Here is a 17482-nt window from a genome sequence, read left to right on the forward strand (position 1 = left end):
GTGTTGAAAAACCACTTTTCGCACTTGTGTTAGTGTTGAAAAACCACTTTTCGCACTTGTGTTGGTGCAGGAAACCACTTTTGCACTTGTATTAGTGTGGAAAAAACACTTTTCGCACTTGTGTTAGTGTTGAAAAACCACTTTTCGCACTTGTGTTAGTGTTGAAAAACCACTTTTCGCACTTGTGTTGGTGCAGGAAACCACTTTTGCACTTGTATTAGTGTGGAAAAAACACTTTTTGCACTTGTGATAGTGTTGAAAAACCACTTTTCGCACTTGTGTTAGTGTTGAAAAACCACTTTTCGCACTTGTGTTGGTGCAGGAAACCGCTTTTGCACTTGTATTAGTGTGGAAAAACCACTTTTCGTACATGTGTTAGTGTTGAAAAACCAATTTTCGCACTTGTGTTAGTGTTGAAAAACCACTTTTCGCACTTGTGTTAGTGTTGAAAAACTACTTTTCGCACTTGTGTTGGTGCAGGAAACCACTTTTGCACTTGTATTAGTGTGGAAAAACCACTTTTCGCACTTGTGTTCGTGTTGAAAAACCACTTTTCGCACTTGTGTTAGTGTTGAAAAACCACTTTTCGCACTTGTGTTGGTGCAGGAAACCACTTTTGCACTTGTATTAGTGTGGAAAAACCACTTTTCGCAATTGTGTTGGTGTTGAAAAACCACTTTTCGCACTTGTGTTAGTGTTGAAAAACCACTTTTCGCACTTGTGTTAGTGTTGAAAAACTACTTTTCGCACTTGTGTTGGTGCAGGAAACCACTTTTGCACTTGCATTAGTGTGGAAAAAACACTTTTCGCACTTGTGTTAGTGTTGAAAAACCACTTTTCGCACTTGTGTTAGTGTTGAAAAACCACTTTTCGCACTTGTGTTGGTGCAGGAAACCACTTTTACACTTGTATTAGTGTGGAAAAAACACTTTTTGCACTTGTGATAGTGTTGAAAAACCACTTTTTGCACTTGTGTTAGTGTTGAAAAACCACTTTTCGCACTTGTGTTGGTGCAGGAAACCACTTTTGCACTTGTATTAGTGTGGAAAAAACACTTTTTGCACTTGTGATAGTGTTGAAAAACCACTTTTCGCACTTGTGTTAGTGTTGAAAAACCACTTTTCGCACTTGTGGTGGTGCAGGAAACCACTTTTGCACTTGTATTAGTGTGGAAAAACCACTTTTCGCACTTGTGTTAGTGTTGAAAAACCACTTTTCGCACTTGTGTTAGTGTTGAAAAACCACTTTTCGCACTTGTGTTAGTGTTGAAAAACCACTTTTTGCACTTGTGTTGGTGCAGGAAACCACTTTTGCACTTGTATTAGTGTGGAAAAAACACTTTTTGCACTTGTGATAGTGTTGAAAATCCACTTTTCGCACTTGTGTTAGTGTTGAAAAACCACTTTTTGCACTTGTGTTGGTGCAGGAAACCACTTTTGCACTTGTATTAGTGTTGAAAAACCACTTTTCCCACTTGCGTTAGTGTTGAAAAACCACTTTTTGCACTTGTGTTAGTGTTGAAAAACCACTTTTCGCACTTGTGTTCGTGTTGAAAAAACACTTTTCGCACTTGTGTTGGTGCAGGAAACCACTTTTGGACTTGTATTAGTGTGGAAAAAACACTTTTTGCACTTGTGATAGTGTTGAAAAACCACTTTTCGCACTTGTGTTTGTGCAGGAAACCACTTTTGCACTTGTATTAGTGTGGAAAAAACCACTTTTCGCACTTGTGTTAGTGTTGAAAAACCACTTTTTGCACTTGTGTTAGTGTTGAAAAACCACTTTTCGCACTTGTGTTGGTGCAGGAAACCACTTTTGCACTTGTATTAGTGTGGAAAAAACACTTTTTGCACTTGTGATAGTGTTGAAAAACCACTTTTCGCACTTGTGTTAGTGTTGAAAAACCACTTTTCGCACTTGTGTTTTTTTTTTTTTTTTTTTTTTTTTTTTTTTTTTGTATACAAGATCGAGGCTCGTGAAAGAGCGAACATTAATCACACAGAAAGACAAACAGACACATAAAACAAATAACATCGGGAGCGGTAGACAAGATGGGGAGAGAGGGGGAAGGACACAAACACAACATTTGAGAGCAGGGACCGAGAGACATGGAGACATCGAGAGATCTGTGGGAGGGAGAGGGCTTTGGGGGGGAGGCATGTGAAGGGGGGGAGGCATGTGAAGGGGGGGGGGGGTGGGAGAGGTATAAACATATGGACACTGCCAGGATTTCCAGGAAATAAGTTGGAATTTCAAACAAGGTGGATCTGGGGTGAATTAGTGGGGGTAGAAAAGATCAAGGTTATGGATGGGGGAAGATAAGAGATGGTGGTGAACAGCTGTTTTAAAGACCTGGAGGGAGGAGAGGGATTGAAGGGAGTGTGGGAGTTTGTTCCACAGGCGGGAGAAAAGAGGAATGAAAGAGTGAAGGTGAGCAGAGAGCCGAGATTTCGGCAGTTTAACCATCAGAGGGTTGCTGGCAGATCTTGTGCGACCTGTAGGAATATTTGGGGGACAGAGCACAGAGAGAGCTGGGGGAGCAAGGCCGGAGAGGAGTCGGTAGAAGACAGAAAGACCACCTACCTGCCTGCGGTGAGTGAGTGAAAGGCCCTCAGAGATAGCTTCATCGCGGGAGATTCCAATGATTTTGAAAGCTTTGGATTCAACAGCGTGAAGCCGAGCCAGGTGTGAGGCAGGAGCACCAGCCCATAGGGGAGAACAGTATTCCATAGAGCTGCGGATGAAAGCCTTGTATGTGGTGAGGAGCTCAGGTGTGCCGAGGAAGGACTTCGCACGACGGAGGATGCCCAGTCGGCGACTGGCTTTGGAGGCCAGCTTGGAAATGTGGTTTTCCCAAGAAAGATCATGGCAGATAGTGAGACCCAAAAGCTTGAGTGACAGAACTTCTTGGAGAGGATTGTTGAGAAAGTAGATGGGAGGGTTGTCCAGTCGATCTTTTCGGAGAGACATAGTAAGAGAGTGAGATTTGGCAGGATTGAAAGACATGTTCCACTTGTTTGACCAGTCTGTGATTTTGTCCAGGTCTTCAGAGAGTGAGGAGGCTGCAGACTGCCGATCTGAGGGAAGAGGAATGGAGCGGCAGAGAGTGGAGTCATCAGCAAAGAGATAGAGAGGATTTTCCAGAGAGTCAGAGAGATCATTGATAAAGACCAGAAAAAGCACAGGGCCCAGCACACTTCCTTGGGGAACTCCAGCCTGAACAGGAAGGGGAGATGAGAGAAATCCATTCAGGGCCACACGTTGACTACGACCAGAGAGGAAGTCCGCAAGCCATGCATGGAGATTTCCATGGATACCATAGGAGGAGAGTTTGGTGAGCAGAGCTGGGTGCCAGACCGTATCAAAGGCTCTTGATATGTCAAGGGAGACAGCTCTGATTTCCTGTTTGGCATTGAGGACCTCCATCCATTGTTGAGACAGCAGAAGCAGCATGTCCAGAGTAGAGTGACCTGGTCTGAAACCAAATTGATGATCAGAGATCAAGCCATTGGAGAAGAGGAAAGATTTCATATCCGAAGCAATGATGGATTCCATGACTTTGCTGATAATTGGGAGCAGGCTGATTGGTCTGTAGTTGCAAGGATCTGTTTTTGCACCTTTTTTGTGTAAAGCGGTAATGTTAGCTGATTTCCAGGATGCTGGCAGATGACCTTGAGCAAAAGATAGGGTGAAAAGGACAGAGAGAGGGTGAGATAGAGCGGCAGAGCAGGATTTTAGGACCCGTGGGCTGATGCCGTCTGGTCCAGTTGCAGAATCAGAGTCGAGGTTTGACAAAAACGAGCGAGGTTTCGCAGTGTTGGTGCAGGAAACCACGTTTGCACTTGTATTAGTGTGGAAAAACCACTTTTCGCACTTGTGTTAGTGTTGAAAAACCACTTTTCGCACTTGTGTTAGTGTTGAAAAACCACTTTTCGCACTTGTGTTAGTGTTGAAAAACCACTTTTCGCACTTGTGTTAGTGTTGAAAAACCACTTTTGCACTTGTATTAGTGTGGAAAAAACACTTTTTGCACTTGTGATAGTGTTGAAAAACCACTTTTTGCACTTGTGTTAGTGTTGAAAAACCACTTTTTGCACTTGTGTTGGTGCAGGAAACCACTTTTGCACTTGTATTAGTGTGGAAAAACCACTTTTCGCACTTGTGTTAGTGTTGAAAAACCACTTTTCGCACTTGTGTTAGTGTTGAAAAACCACTTTTCGCACTTGTGTTGGTGCAGGAAACCACTTTTGCACTTGTATTAGTGTGGAAAAAACACTTTTTGCACTTGTGATAGTGTTGAAAAACCACTTTTCGCACTTGTGTTAGTGTTGAAAAACCACTTTTCGCACTTGTGTTGGTGCAGGAAACCACTTTTGCACTTGTATTAGTGTGGAAAAACCACTTTTCGCAATTGTGTTGGTGTTGAAAAACCACTTTTCGCACTTGTGTTAGTGTTGAAAAACCACTTTTCGCACTTGTGTTAGTGTTGAAAAACCACTTTTCGCACTTGTGTTGGTGCAGGAAACCACTTTTGCACTTGTATTAGTGTGTAAAAAACACTTTTGCACTTGTGATAGTGTTGAAAAACCACTTTTCGCACTTGTGTTAGTGTTGAAAAACCACTTTTCGCACTTGTGTTGGTGCAGGAAACCACTTTTGCACTTGTATTAGTGTGGAAAAAACACTTTTTGCACTTGTGATAGTGTTGAAAAACCACTTTTCGCACTTGTGTTAGTGTTGAAAAACCACTTTTCGCACTTGTGTTGGTGCAGGAAACCACGTTTGTACTTGTATTAGTGTGGAAATACCACTTTTCGCACTTGTGTTAGTGTTGAAAAACCACTTTTCGCACTTGTGTTAGTGTTGAAAAACCACTTTTCGCACTTGTGTTAGTGTTGAAAAACAACTTTTCGCACTTGTGTTAGTGTTGAAAAACCACTTTTGCACTTGTATTAGTGTGGAAAAAACACTTTTTGCACTTGTGATAGTGTTGAAAAACCACTTTTTGCACTTGTGTTAGTGTTGAAAAACCACTTTTTGCACTTGTGTTGGTGCAGGAAACCACTTTTGCACTTGCATTAGTGTGGAAAAAACACTTTTCGCACTTGTGTTAGTGTTGAAAAACCACTTTTCGCACTTGTGTTAGTGTTGAAAAACCACTTTTCGCACTTGTGTTGGTGCAGGAAACCACATTTACACTTGTATTAGTGTGGAAAAACCACTTTTCGCACTTGTGTTAGTGTTGAAAAACCACTTTTCGCACTTGTGTTAGTGTTGAAAAACCACTTTTCGCACTTGTGTTAGTGTTGAAAAACCACTTTTCGCACTTGTGTTCGTGTTGAAAAACCACTTTTCGCACTTGTGTTAGTGTTGAAAAACCACTTTTCGCACTTGTGTTGGTGCAGGAAACCACTTTTGCACTTGTATTAGTGTGGAAAAACCACTTTTCGCACTTGTGTTAGTGTTGAAAAACCACTTTTCGCACTTGTGTTAGTGTTGAAAAACCACTTTTCACACTTGTGTTAGTGTTGAAAAACCACTTTTCGCACTTGTGTTGGTGCAGGAAACCACTTTTGCACATGTATTAGTGTGGAAAAAACACTTTTCGCACTTGTGATAGTGTTGAAAAAACACTTTTCGCACTTGTGTTAGTGTTGAAAAAACACTTTTCGCACTTGTGTTGGTGCAGGAAACCACTTTTGCACTTGTATTAGTGTGGAAAAAACACTTTTTGCACTTGTGATAGTGTTGAAAAACCACTTTTCGCACATGTGTTAGTGTTGAAAAACCACTTTTCGCACTTGTGTTTGTGCAGGCAACCACTTTTGCACTTGTATTAGTGTGGAAAAACCACTTTTCGCACTTGTGTTAGTGTTGAAAAACCACTTTTCGCACTTGTGTTAGTGTTGAAAAACCACTTTTCGCACTTGTGTTGGTGTTGAAAAACCACTTTTCGCACTTGTGTTGGTGCAGGAAACCACTTTTGCACTTGTATTAGTGTGGCAAAAACACTTTTCGCACTTGTATTAGTGTTGAAAAACCACTTTTCGCACTTGTGTTGGTGCAGGAAACCACTTTTGCACTTGTATTAGTGTGGAAAAAACACTTTTTGCATTTGTGATAGTGTTGAAAAACCACTTTTCGCACTTGTGTTAGTGTTGAAAAACCTCTTTTCGCACTTGTGTTAGTGTTGAAAAACCACTTTTGCACTTGTATTAGTGTGGAAAAACCACTTTTCGCACTTGTGTTAGTGTTGAAAAACCACTTTTCGCACTTGTGTTAGTGTTGAAAAACCACTTTTCGCACTTGTGTTGGTGCAGGAAACCACTTTTGCACTTGTATTAGTGTGGAAAAAACACTTTTTGCACTTGTGATAGTGTTGAAAAACCACTTTTCGCACTTGTGTTAGTGTTGAAAAACCACTTTTCGCACTTGTGTTGGTGCAGGAAACCACTTTTGCACTTGTATTAGTGTGGAAAAAACACTTTTTGCACTTGTGATAGTGTTGAAAAACCACTTTTCGCACTTGTGTTAGTGTTTAAAAAACCACATTTTGCACTTGTGTTGGTGCAGGAAACCACTTTTGCACTTGTATTAGTGTGGAAAAAACACTTTTTGCACTTGTGGTAGTGTTGAAAAACCACTTTTCGCACTTTTGTTAGTGTTGAAAAACCACTTTTCGCACTTGTGTTGGTGCAGGAAACCACTTTTGCACTTGTATTAGTGTGGAAAAACCACTTTTCGCACTTGTGTTAGTGTTGAAAAACCACTTTTCACACTTGTGTTCGTGTTGAAAAACCACTTTTCGCACTTGTGTTGGTGCAGGAAACCACTTTTGCACTTGTATTAGTGTGGAAAAACCACTTTTCGCACTTGTGTTAGTGTTGAAAAACCACTTTTCGCACTTGTGTTAGTGTTGAAAAACCACTTTTCGCACTTGTGTTGGTGCAGGAAACCACTTTTGCACTTGTATTAATGTGGAAAAAACACTTTTTGCACTTGTGATAGTGTTGAAAAACCACATTTCGCACTTGTGTTAGTGTTGAAAACCCACATTTCGCATTTGTGTTGGTGCAGGAAACCACTTTTGCACTTGTATTAGTGTGGAAAAAACACTTTTCGCACTTGTGTTAGTGTTGAAAAACCACTTTTCACACTTGTGTTAGTGTTGAAAAACCACTTTTTGCACTTGTGTTAGTGTTGAAAAACCACATTTCGCACTTGTGTTGGTGCAGGAAACCACTTTTGCACTTGTATTAGTGTGGAAAAACCACTTTTCTCACTTGTATTAGTGTTGAAAAACCACTTTTCGCACTTGTGTTAGTGTTGAAAAACCACTTTTCGCACTTGTGTTAGTGTTGAAAAAACACTTTTCGCACTTGTATTGGTGCAGGAAACCACTTTTGCACATGTATTAGTGTGGAAAAAACACTTTTCGCACTTGTGTTAATGTTGAAAAAACACTTTTCGCACTTGTGTTAGTGTTGAAAAACCACTTTTCGCACTTGTGTTGGTGCAGGAAACCACTTTTGCACTTGTATTAGTGTGGAAAAAACACTTTTTGCACTTGTGATAGTGTTGAAAAACCACTTTTCGCACTTGTGTTAGTGTTGAAAAACCACTTTTCGCACTTGTGTTGGTGCAGGAAACCACTTTTGCACTTGTATTAGTGTGGAAAAACCACTTTTCGCACTTGTGTTAGTGTTGAAAAACCACTTTTCGCACTTGTGTTAGTGTTGAAAAACCACTTTTCGCACTTGTGTTGGTGTTGAAAAACCACTTTTCGCACTTGTGTTGGTGCAGGAAACCACTTTTGCACTTGTATTAGTGTGGCAAAAACACTTTTCGCACTTGTGTTAGTGTTGAAAAACCACTTTTCGCACTTGTGTTGGTGCAGGAAACCACTTTTGCACTTGTATTAGTGTGGAAAAAACACTTTTTGCATTTGTGATAGTGTTGAAAAACCACTTTTCGCACTTGTGTTAGTGTTGAAAAACCTCTTTTCGCACTTGTGTTGGTGCAGGAAACCACTTTTGCACTTGTATTAGTGTGGAAAAACCACTTTCCGCACTTGTGTTAGTGTTGAAAAACCACTTTTCGCACTTGTGTTAGTGTTGAAAAACCACTTTTCGCACTTGTGTTGGTGCAGGAAACCACTTTTGCACTTGTATTAGTGTGGAAAAAACACTTTTTGCACTTGTGATAGTGTTGAAAAACCACTTTTTGCACTTGTGTTAGTGTTGAAAAACCACTTTTCGCACTTGTGTTGGTGCAGGAAACCACTTTTGCACTTGTATTAGTGTGGAAAACCACTTTTCGCACTTGTGTTAGTGTTGAAAACCCACTTTTCGCACTTGTGTTAGTGTTGAAAAACCACTTTTCGCACTTGTGTTGGTGCAGGAAACCACTTTTGCACTTGTATTAGTGTGGAAAAACCACTTTTCGCACTTGTGTTAGTGTTGAAAAACCACTTTTCGCACTTGTGTTAGTGTTGAAAACCCACTTTTCGCACTTGTGTTAGTGTTGAAAAACCACTTTTCGCACTTGTGTTGGTGCAGGAAACCACTTTTGCACTTGTATTAGTGTGGAAAAAACACTTTTCGCACTTGTGTTAGTGTTGAAAAACCACTTTTCGCACTTGTGTTAGTGTTGAAAAACCACTTTTCGCACTTGTGTTGGTGCAGGAAACCACTTTTTGCACTTGTATTAGTGTGGAAAAAACACTTTTTGCACTTGTGATAGTGTTGAAAAACCACTTTTCGCACTTGTGTTAGTGTTGAAAAACCACTTTTCGCACTTGTGTTGGTGCAGGAAACCACTTTTGCACTTGTATTAGTGTGGAAAAAACACTTTTTTCACTTGTGATAGTGTTGAAAAACCACTTTTTGCACTTGTGTTAGTGTTGAAAAACCACTTTTCGCACTGGTGTTGGTGAAGGAAACCACTTTCTGCACTTGTGATAGTGTTGAAAAACCACTTTTCGCACTTGTGTTAGTGTTGAAAAACCACTTTTCGCACTTGTGTTGGTGCAGGAAACCACTTTTGCACTTGTATTAGTGTGGAAAAAAAAACACTTTTTGCACTTGTGATAGTGTTGAAAACCCACTTTTCGCACTTGTTTTAGTGAAGGAAACCACTTTTCGCACTTGTGTTAGTGTTGAAACCCCACTTTTCGCACTTGTGTTAGTGTTGAAAAACCACTTTTCGCACTTGTGTTGGTGCAGGAAACCACTTTTGCACTTGTATTAGTGTGGAAAAACCACTTTTCGCACTTGTGTTAGTGTTGAAAAAACACTTTTTGCACTTGTGTTAGTGTTGAAAAACCACTTTTCGCACTTGTGTTGGTGCAGCAAACCACTTTTGCACTTGTATTAGTGTGGAAAAACCACTTTTCGCACTTGTGTTAGTGTTGAAAAACCACTTTTCGCACTTGTGTTAGTGTTGAAAATCCACTTTTCCCACTTGTTTTGGTGCAGGAAACCATTTTTGCACTTGTATTAGTGTGGAAAAACCACTTTTCGCACTTGTGTTCGTGTTGAAAAAACACTTTTCGCACTTGTGTTAGTGTGGAAAAAACACTTTTTGCACTTGTGATAGTGTTGAAAAACCACTTTTCGCACTTGTGTTAGTGTTGAAAAACCACTTTTCGCACTTGTGTTGGTGCAGGAAACCACGTTTGCACTTGTATTAGTGTGGAAAAACCACTTTTCGCACTTGTGTTAGTGTTGAAAAACCACTTTTCGCACTTGTGTTAGTGTTGAAAAACCACTTTTCGCACTTGTGTTAGTGTTGAAAAACCACTTTTCGCACTTGTGTTAGTGTTGAAAAACCACTTTTCGCACTTGTGTTAGTGTTGAAAAACCACTTTTCGCACTTGTGTTGGTGCAGGAAACCACTTTTGCACTTGTATTAGTGTGGAAAAACCACTTTTCGCACTTGTGTTAGTGTTGAAAAACCACTTTTCGCACTTGTGTTAGTGTTGAAAAACCACTTTTCACACTTGTGTTAGTGTTGAAAAACCACTTTTCGCACTTGTGTTGGTGCAGGAAACCACTTTTGCACATGTATTAGTGTGGAAAAAACACTTTTCGCACTTGTGTTAGTGTTGAAAAAACACTTTTCGCACTTGTGTTAGTGTTGAAAAACCACTTTTCGCACTTGTGTTGGTGCAGGAAACCACGTTTGCACTTGTATTAGTGTGGAAAAACCACTTTTCGCACTTGTGTTAGTGTTGAAAAACCACTTTTCGCACTTGTGTTAGTGTTGAAAAACCACTTTTCGCACTTGTGTTGGTGCAGGAAACCACGTTTGCACTTGTATTAGTGTGGAAAAACCACTTTTCGCACTTGTGTTAGTGTTGAAAAACCACTTTTCGCACTTGTGTTAGTGTTGAAAAACCACTTTTCGCACTTGTGTTGGTGCAGGAAACCACTTTTTGCACTTGTATTAGTGTGGAAAAAACACTTTTTGCACTTGTGATAGTGTTGAAAAACCACTTTTCGCACTTGTGTTAGTGTTGAAAAACCACTTTTCGCACTTGTGTTGGTGCAGGAAACCACTTTTGCACTTGTATTAGTGTGGAAAAAACACTTTTTTCACTTGTGATAGTGTTGAAAAACCACTTTTTGCACTTGTGTTGGTGCAGGAAACCACGTTTGCACTTGTATTAGTGTGGAAAAAACACTTTTCGCACTTGTGTTAGTGTTGAAAAAACACTTTTTTCACTTGTGATAGTGTTGAAAAACCACTTTTCGCACTTGTGTTGGTGCAGGAAACCACGTTTGCACTTGTATTAGTGTGGAAAAACCACTTTTCGCACTTGTGTTAGTGTTGAAAAACCACTTTTCGCACTTGTGTTAGTGTTGAAAAACCACTTTTCGCACTTGTGTTGGTGCAGGAAACCACGTTTGCACTTGTATTAGTGTGGAAAAACCACTTTTCGCACTTGTGTTAGTGTTGAAAAACCACTTTTCGCACTTGTGTTAGTGTTGAAAAACCACTTTTCGCACTTGTGTTGGTGCAGGAAACCACTTTTTGCACTTGTATTAGTGTGGAAAAAACACTTTTTGCACTTGTGATAGTGTTGAAAAACCACTTTTCGCACTTGTGTTAGTGTTGAAAAACCACTTTTCGCACTTGTGTTGGTGCAGGAAACCACTTTTGCACTTGTATTAGTGTGGAAAAAACACTTTTTTCACTTGTGATAGTGTTGAAAAACCACTTTTTGCACTTGTGTTAGTGTTGAAAAACCACTTTTCGCACTGGTGTTGGTGAAGGAAACCACTTTCTGCACTTGTGATAGTGTTGAAAAACCACCTTTCGCACTTGTGTTAGTGTTGAAAAACCACTTTTCGCACTTGTGTTGGTGCAGGAAACCACTTTTGCACTTGTATTAGTGTGGAAAAAAACACTTTTTGCACTTGTGATAGTGTTGAAAACCCACTTTTCGCACTTGTTTTAGTGAAGGAAACCACTTTTCGCACTTGTGTTAGTGTTGAAACCCCACTTTTCGCACTTGTGTTAGTGTTGAAAAACCACTTTTCGCACTTGTGTTGGTGCAGGAAACCACTTTTGCACTTGTATTAGTGTGGAAAAACCACTTTTCGCAATTGTGTTGGTGTTGAAAAACCACTTTTCGCACTTGTGTTAGTGTTGAAAAACCACTTTTCGCACTTGTGTTAGTGTTGAAAAACCACTTTTCGCACTTGTGTTGGTGCATGAAACCACTTTTGCACTTGTATTAGTGTGTAAAAAACACTTTTGCACTTGTGATAGTGTTGAAAAACCACTTTTCGCAATTGTGTTAGTGTTGAAAAACCACATTTCGCACTTGTGTTAGTGCAGGAAACCACTTTTGCACTTGTATTAGTGTGGAAAAAACACTTTTTGCACTTGTGATAGTTTTGAAAAACCACTTTTCGCACTTGTGTTAGTGTTGAAAAACCACTTTTCGCACTTGTGTTGGTGCAGGAAACCACGTTTGCACTTGTATTATTGTGGAAAAACCACTTTTCGCACTTGTGTTAGTGTTGAAAAACCACTTTTCGCACTTGTGTTAGTGTTGAAAAACCACTTTTCGCACTTGTGTTAGTGTTGAAAAACAACTTTTCGCACTTGTGTTAGTGTTGAAAAACCACTTTTGCACTTGTATTAGTGTGGAAAAAACACTTTTTGCACTTGTGATAGTGTTGAAAAACCACTTTTTGCACTTGTGTTAGTGTTGAAAAACGACTTTTTGCACTTGTGTTGGTGCAGGAAACCACTTTTGCACTTGCATTAGTGTGGAAAAAACACTTTTCGCACTTGTGTTAGTGTTGAAAAACCACTTTTTGCACTTGTGTTAGTGTTGAAAAACCACTTTTCGTACTTGTGTTGGTGCAGGAAACCACTTTTACACTTGTATTAGTGTGGAAAAACCACTTTTCGCACTTGTGTTAGTGTTGAAAAACCACTTTTCGCACTTGTGTTAGTGTTGAAAAACCACTTTTCGCACTTGTGTTAGTGTTGAAAAACCACTTTTCGCACTTGTGTTGGTGCAGGAAACCACATTTACACTTGTATTAGTGTGGAAAAACCACATTTCGCAGTTGTGTTAGTGTTGAAAAACCACTTTTCGCACTTGTGTTAGTGTTGAAAAACCACTTTTCGCACTTGTGTTAGTGTTGAAAAACCACTTTTTGCACTTGTGTTCGTGTTGAAAAACCACTTTTCGCACTTGTGTTAGTGTTGAAAAACCACTTTTCGCACTTGTGTTGGTGCAGGAAACCACTTTTGCACTTGTATTAGTGTGGAAAAAACACTTTTCGCACTTGTGTTAGTGTTGAAAAACCACTTTTCGCACTTGTGTTAGTGTTGAAAAACCACTTTTCGCACTTGTGTTGGTGCAGGAAACCACTTTTGCACTTGTATTAGTGTGGAAAAAACACTTTTTGCACTTGTGATAGTGTTGAAAAACCACTTTTCGCACTTGTGTTAGTGTTGAAAAACCACTTTTCGCACTTGTGTTGGTGCAGGAAACCGCTTTTGCACTTGTATTAGTGTGGAAAAACCACTTTTCGTACATGTGTTAGTGTTGAAAAACCAATTTTCGCACTTGTGTTAGTGTTGAAAAACCACTTTTCGCACTTGTGTTAGTGTTGAAAAACTACTTTTCGCACTTGTGTTGGTGCAGGAAACCACTTTTGCACTTGTATTAGTGTGGAAAAACCACTTTTCGCACTTGTGTTCGTGTTGAAAAACCACTTTTCGCACATGTGTTAGTGTTGAAAAACCACTTTTCGCACTTGTGTTGGTGCAGGAAACCACTTTTGCACTTGTATTAGTGTGGAAAAACCACTTTTCGCAATTGTGTTGGTGTTGAAAAACCACTTTTCGCACTTGTGTTAGTGTTGAAAAACCACTTTTCGCACTTGTGTTAGTGTTGAAAAACTACTTTTCGCACTTGTGTTGGTGCAGGAAACCACTTTTGCACTTGCATTAGTGTGGAAAAAACACTTTTCGCACTTGTGTTAGTGTTGAAAAACCACTTTTCGCACTTGTGTTAGTGTTGAAAAACCACTTTTCGCACTTGTGTTGGTGCAGGAAACCACTTTTACACTTGTATTAGTGTGGAAAAAACACTTTTTGCACTTGTGATAGTGTTGAAAAACCACTTTTTGCACTTGTGTTAGTGTTGAAAAACCACTTTTCGCACTTGTGTTGGTGCAGGAAACCACTTTTGCACTTGTATTAGTGTGGAAAAAACACTTTTTGCACTTGTGATAGTGTTGAAAAACCACTTTTCGCACTTGTGTTAGTGTTGAAAAACCACTTTTCGCACTTGTGGTGGTGCAGGAAACCACTTTTGCACTTGTATTAGTGTGGAAAAACCACTTTTCGCACTTGTGTTAGTGTTGAAAAACCACTTTTCGCACTTGTGTTAGTGTTGAAAAACCACTTTTTGCACTTGTGTTGGTGCAGGAAACCACTTTTGCACTTGTATTAGTGTGGAAAAAACACTTTTTGCACTTGTGATAGTGTTGAAAATCCACTTTTCGCACTTGTGTTAGTGTTGAAAAACCACTTTTTGCACTTGTGTTGGTGCAGGAAACCACTTTTGCACTTGTATTAGTGTTGAAAAACCACTTTTCGCACTTGCGTTAGTGTTGAAAAACCACTTTTTGCACTTGTGTTAGTGTTGAAAAACCACTTTTCGCACTTGTGTTCGTGTTGAAAAAACACTTTTCGCACTTGTGTTGGTGCAGGAAACCACTTTTGGACTTGTATTAGTGTGGAAAAACCACTTTTTGCACTTGTGTTAGTGTTGAAAAACCACTTTTCGCACTTGTGTTCGTGTTGAAAAAACACTTTTCGCACTTGTGTTGGTGCAGGAAACCACTTTTGGACTTGTATTAGTGTGGAAAAACCACTTTTCGCACTTGTGTTAGTGTTGAAAAACCACTTTTCGCACTTGTGTTGGTGCAGGAAACCACTTTTGCACTTGTATTAGTGTGGAAAAAACACTTTTTTCACTTGTGATAGTGTTGAAAAACCACTTTTCGCACTTGTGTTGGTGCATGAAACCACTTTTGCACTTGTATTAGTGTGTAAAAAACACTTTTGCACTTGTGATAGTGTTGAAAAACCACTTTTCGCACTTGTGTTAGTGTTGAAAAACCACATTTCGCACTTGTGTTAGTGCAGGAAACCACTTTTGCACTTGTATTAGTGTGGAAAAAACACTTTTTGCACTTGTGATAGTTTTGAAAAACCACTTTTCGCACTTGTGTTAGTGTTGAAAAACCACTTTTCGCACTTGTGTTGGTGCAGGAAACCACGTTTGCACTTGTATTATTGTGGAAAAACCACTTTTCGCACTTGTGTTAGTGTTGAAAAACCACTTTTCGCACTTGTGTTAGTGTTGAAAAACCACTTTTCGCACTTGTGTTAGTGTTGAAAAACAACTTTTCGCACTTGTGTTAGTGTTGAAAAACCACTTTTGCACTTGTATTAGTGTGAAAAAACACTTTTTGCACTTGTGATAGTGTTGAAAAACCACTTTTTGCACTTGTGTTAGTGTTGAAAAACGACTTTTTGCACTTGTGTTGGTGCAGGAAACCACTTTTGCACTTGCATTAGTGTGGAAAAAACACTTTTCGCACTTGTGTTAGTGTTGAAAAACCACTTTTTGCACTTGTGTTAGTGTTGAAAAACCACTTTTCGTACTTGTGTTGGTGCAGGAAACCACTTTTACACTTGTATTAGTGTGGAAAAACCACTTTTCGCACTTGTGTTAGTGTTGAAAAACCACTTTTCGCACTTGTGTTAGTGTTGAAAAACCACTTTTCGCACTTGTGTTAGTGTTGAAAAACCACTTTTCGCACTTGTGTTGGTGCAGGAAACCACATTTACACTTGTATTAGTGTGGAAAAACCACATTTCGCAGTTGTGTTAGTGTTGAAAAACCACTTTTCGCACTTGTGTTAGTGTTGAAAAACCACTTTTCGCACTTGTGTTAGTGTTGAAAAACCACTTTTTGCACTTGTGTTCGTGTTGAAAAACCACTTTTCGCACTTGTGTTAGTGTTGAAAAACCACTTTTCGCACTTGTGTTGGTGCAGGAAACCACTTTTGCACTTGTATTAGTGTGGAAAAAACACTTTTCGCACTTGTGTTAGTGTTGAAAAACCACTTTTCGCACTTGTGTTAGTGTTGAAAAACCACTTTTCGCACTTGTGTTGGTGCAGGAAACCACTTTTGCACTTGTATTAGTGTGGAAAAAACACTTTTTGCACTTGTGATAGTGTTGAAAAACCACTTTTCGCACTTGTGTTAGTGTTGAAAAACCACTTTTCGCACTTGTGTTGGTGCAGGAAACCGCTTTTGCACTTGTATTAGTGTGGAAAAACCACTTTTCGTACATGTGTTAGTGTTGAAAAACCAATTTTCGCACTTGTGTTAGTGTTGAAAAACCACTTTTCGCACTTGTGTTAGTGTTGAAAAACTACTTTTCGCACTTGTGTTGGTGCAGGAAACCACTTTTGCACTTGTATTAGTGTGGAAAAACCACTTTTCGCACTTGTGTTCGTGTTGAAAAACCACTTTTCGCACATGTGTTAGTGTTGAAAAACCACTTTTCGCACTTGTGTTGGTGCAGGAAACCACTTTTGCACTTGTATTAGTGTGGAAAAACCACTTTTCGCAATTGTGTTGGTGTTGAAAAACCACTTTTCGCACTTGTGTTAGTGTTGAAAAACCACTTTTCGCACTTGTGTTAGTGTTGAAAAACTACTTTTCGCACTTGTGTTGGTGCAGGAAACCACTTTTGCACTTGCATTAGTGTGGAAAAAACACTTTTCGCACTTGTGTTAGTGTTGAAAAACCACTTTTCGCACTTGTGTTAGTGTTGAAAAACCACTTTTCGCACTTGTGTTGGTGCAGGAAACCACTTTTACACTTGTATTAGTGTGGAAAAAACACTTTTTGCACTTGTGATAGTGTTGAAAAACCACTTTTTGCACTTGTGTTAGTGTTGAAAAACCACTTTTCGCACTTGTGTTGGTGCAGGAAACCACTTTTGCACTTGTATTAGTGTGGAAAAAACACTTTTTGCACTTGTGATAGTGTTGAAAAACCACTTTTCGCACTTGTGTTAGTGTTGAAAAACCACTTTTCGCACTTGTGGTGGTGCAGGAAACCACTTTTGCACTTGTATTAGTGTGGAAAAACCACTTTTCGCACTTGTGTTAGTGTTGAAAAACCACTTTTCGCACTTGTGTTAGTGTTGAAAAACCACTTTTTGCACTTGTGTTGGTGCAGGAAACCACTTTTGCACTTGTATTAGTGTGGAAAAAACACTTTTTGCACTTGTGATAGTGTTGAAAATCCACTTTTCGCACTTGTGTTAGTGTTGAAAAACCACTTTTTGCACTTGTGTTGGTGCAGGAAACCACTTTTGCACTTGTATTAGTGTTGAAAAACCACTTTTCGCACTTGCGTTAGTGTTGAAAAACCACTTTTTGCACTTGTGTTAGTGTTGAAAAACCACTTTTCGCACTTGTGTTCGTGTTGAAAAAACACTTTTCGCACTTGTGTTGGTGCAGGAAACCACTTTTGGACTTGTATTAGTGTGGAAAAAACACTTTTTGCACTTGTGATAGTGTTGAAAAACCACTTTTCGCACTTGTGTTGGTGCAGGAAACCACTTTTGCACTTGTATTAGTGTGGAAAAAACCACTTTTCGCACTTGTGTTAGTGTTGAAAAACCACTTTTTGCACTTGTGTTAGTGTTGAAAAACCACTTTTCGCACTTGTGTTGGTGCAGGAAACCACTTTTGCACTTGTATTAGTGTGGAAAAAACACTTTTTGCACTTGTGATAGTGTTGAAAAACCACTTTTCGCACTTGTGTTAGTGTTGAAAAACCACTTTTCGCACTTGTGTTGGTGCAGGAAACCACGTTTGCACTTGTATTAGTGTGGAAAAACCACTTTTCGCACTTGTGTT

Source organism: Myxine glutinosa, chromosome 4 (genome assembly GCF_964187855.1).
Source record: "Myxine glutinosa chromosome 4, kmMyxGlut1.1, whole genome shotgun sequence".
NCBI classification, from domain to species: Eukaryota; Metazoa; Chordata; class Myxini; order Myxiniformes; family Myxinidae; genus Myxine; species Myxine glutinosa.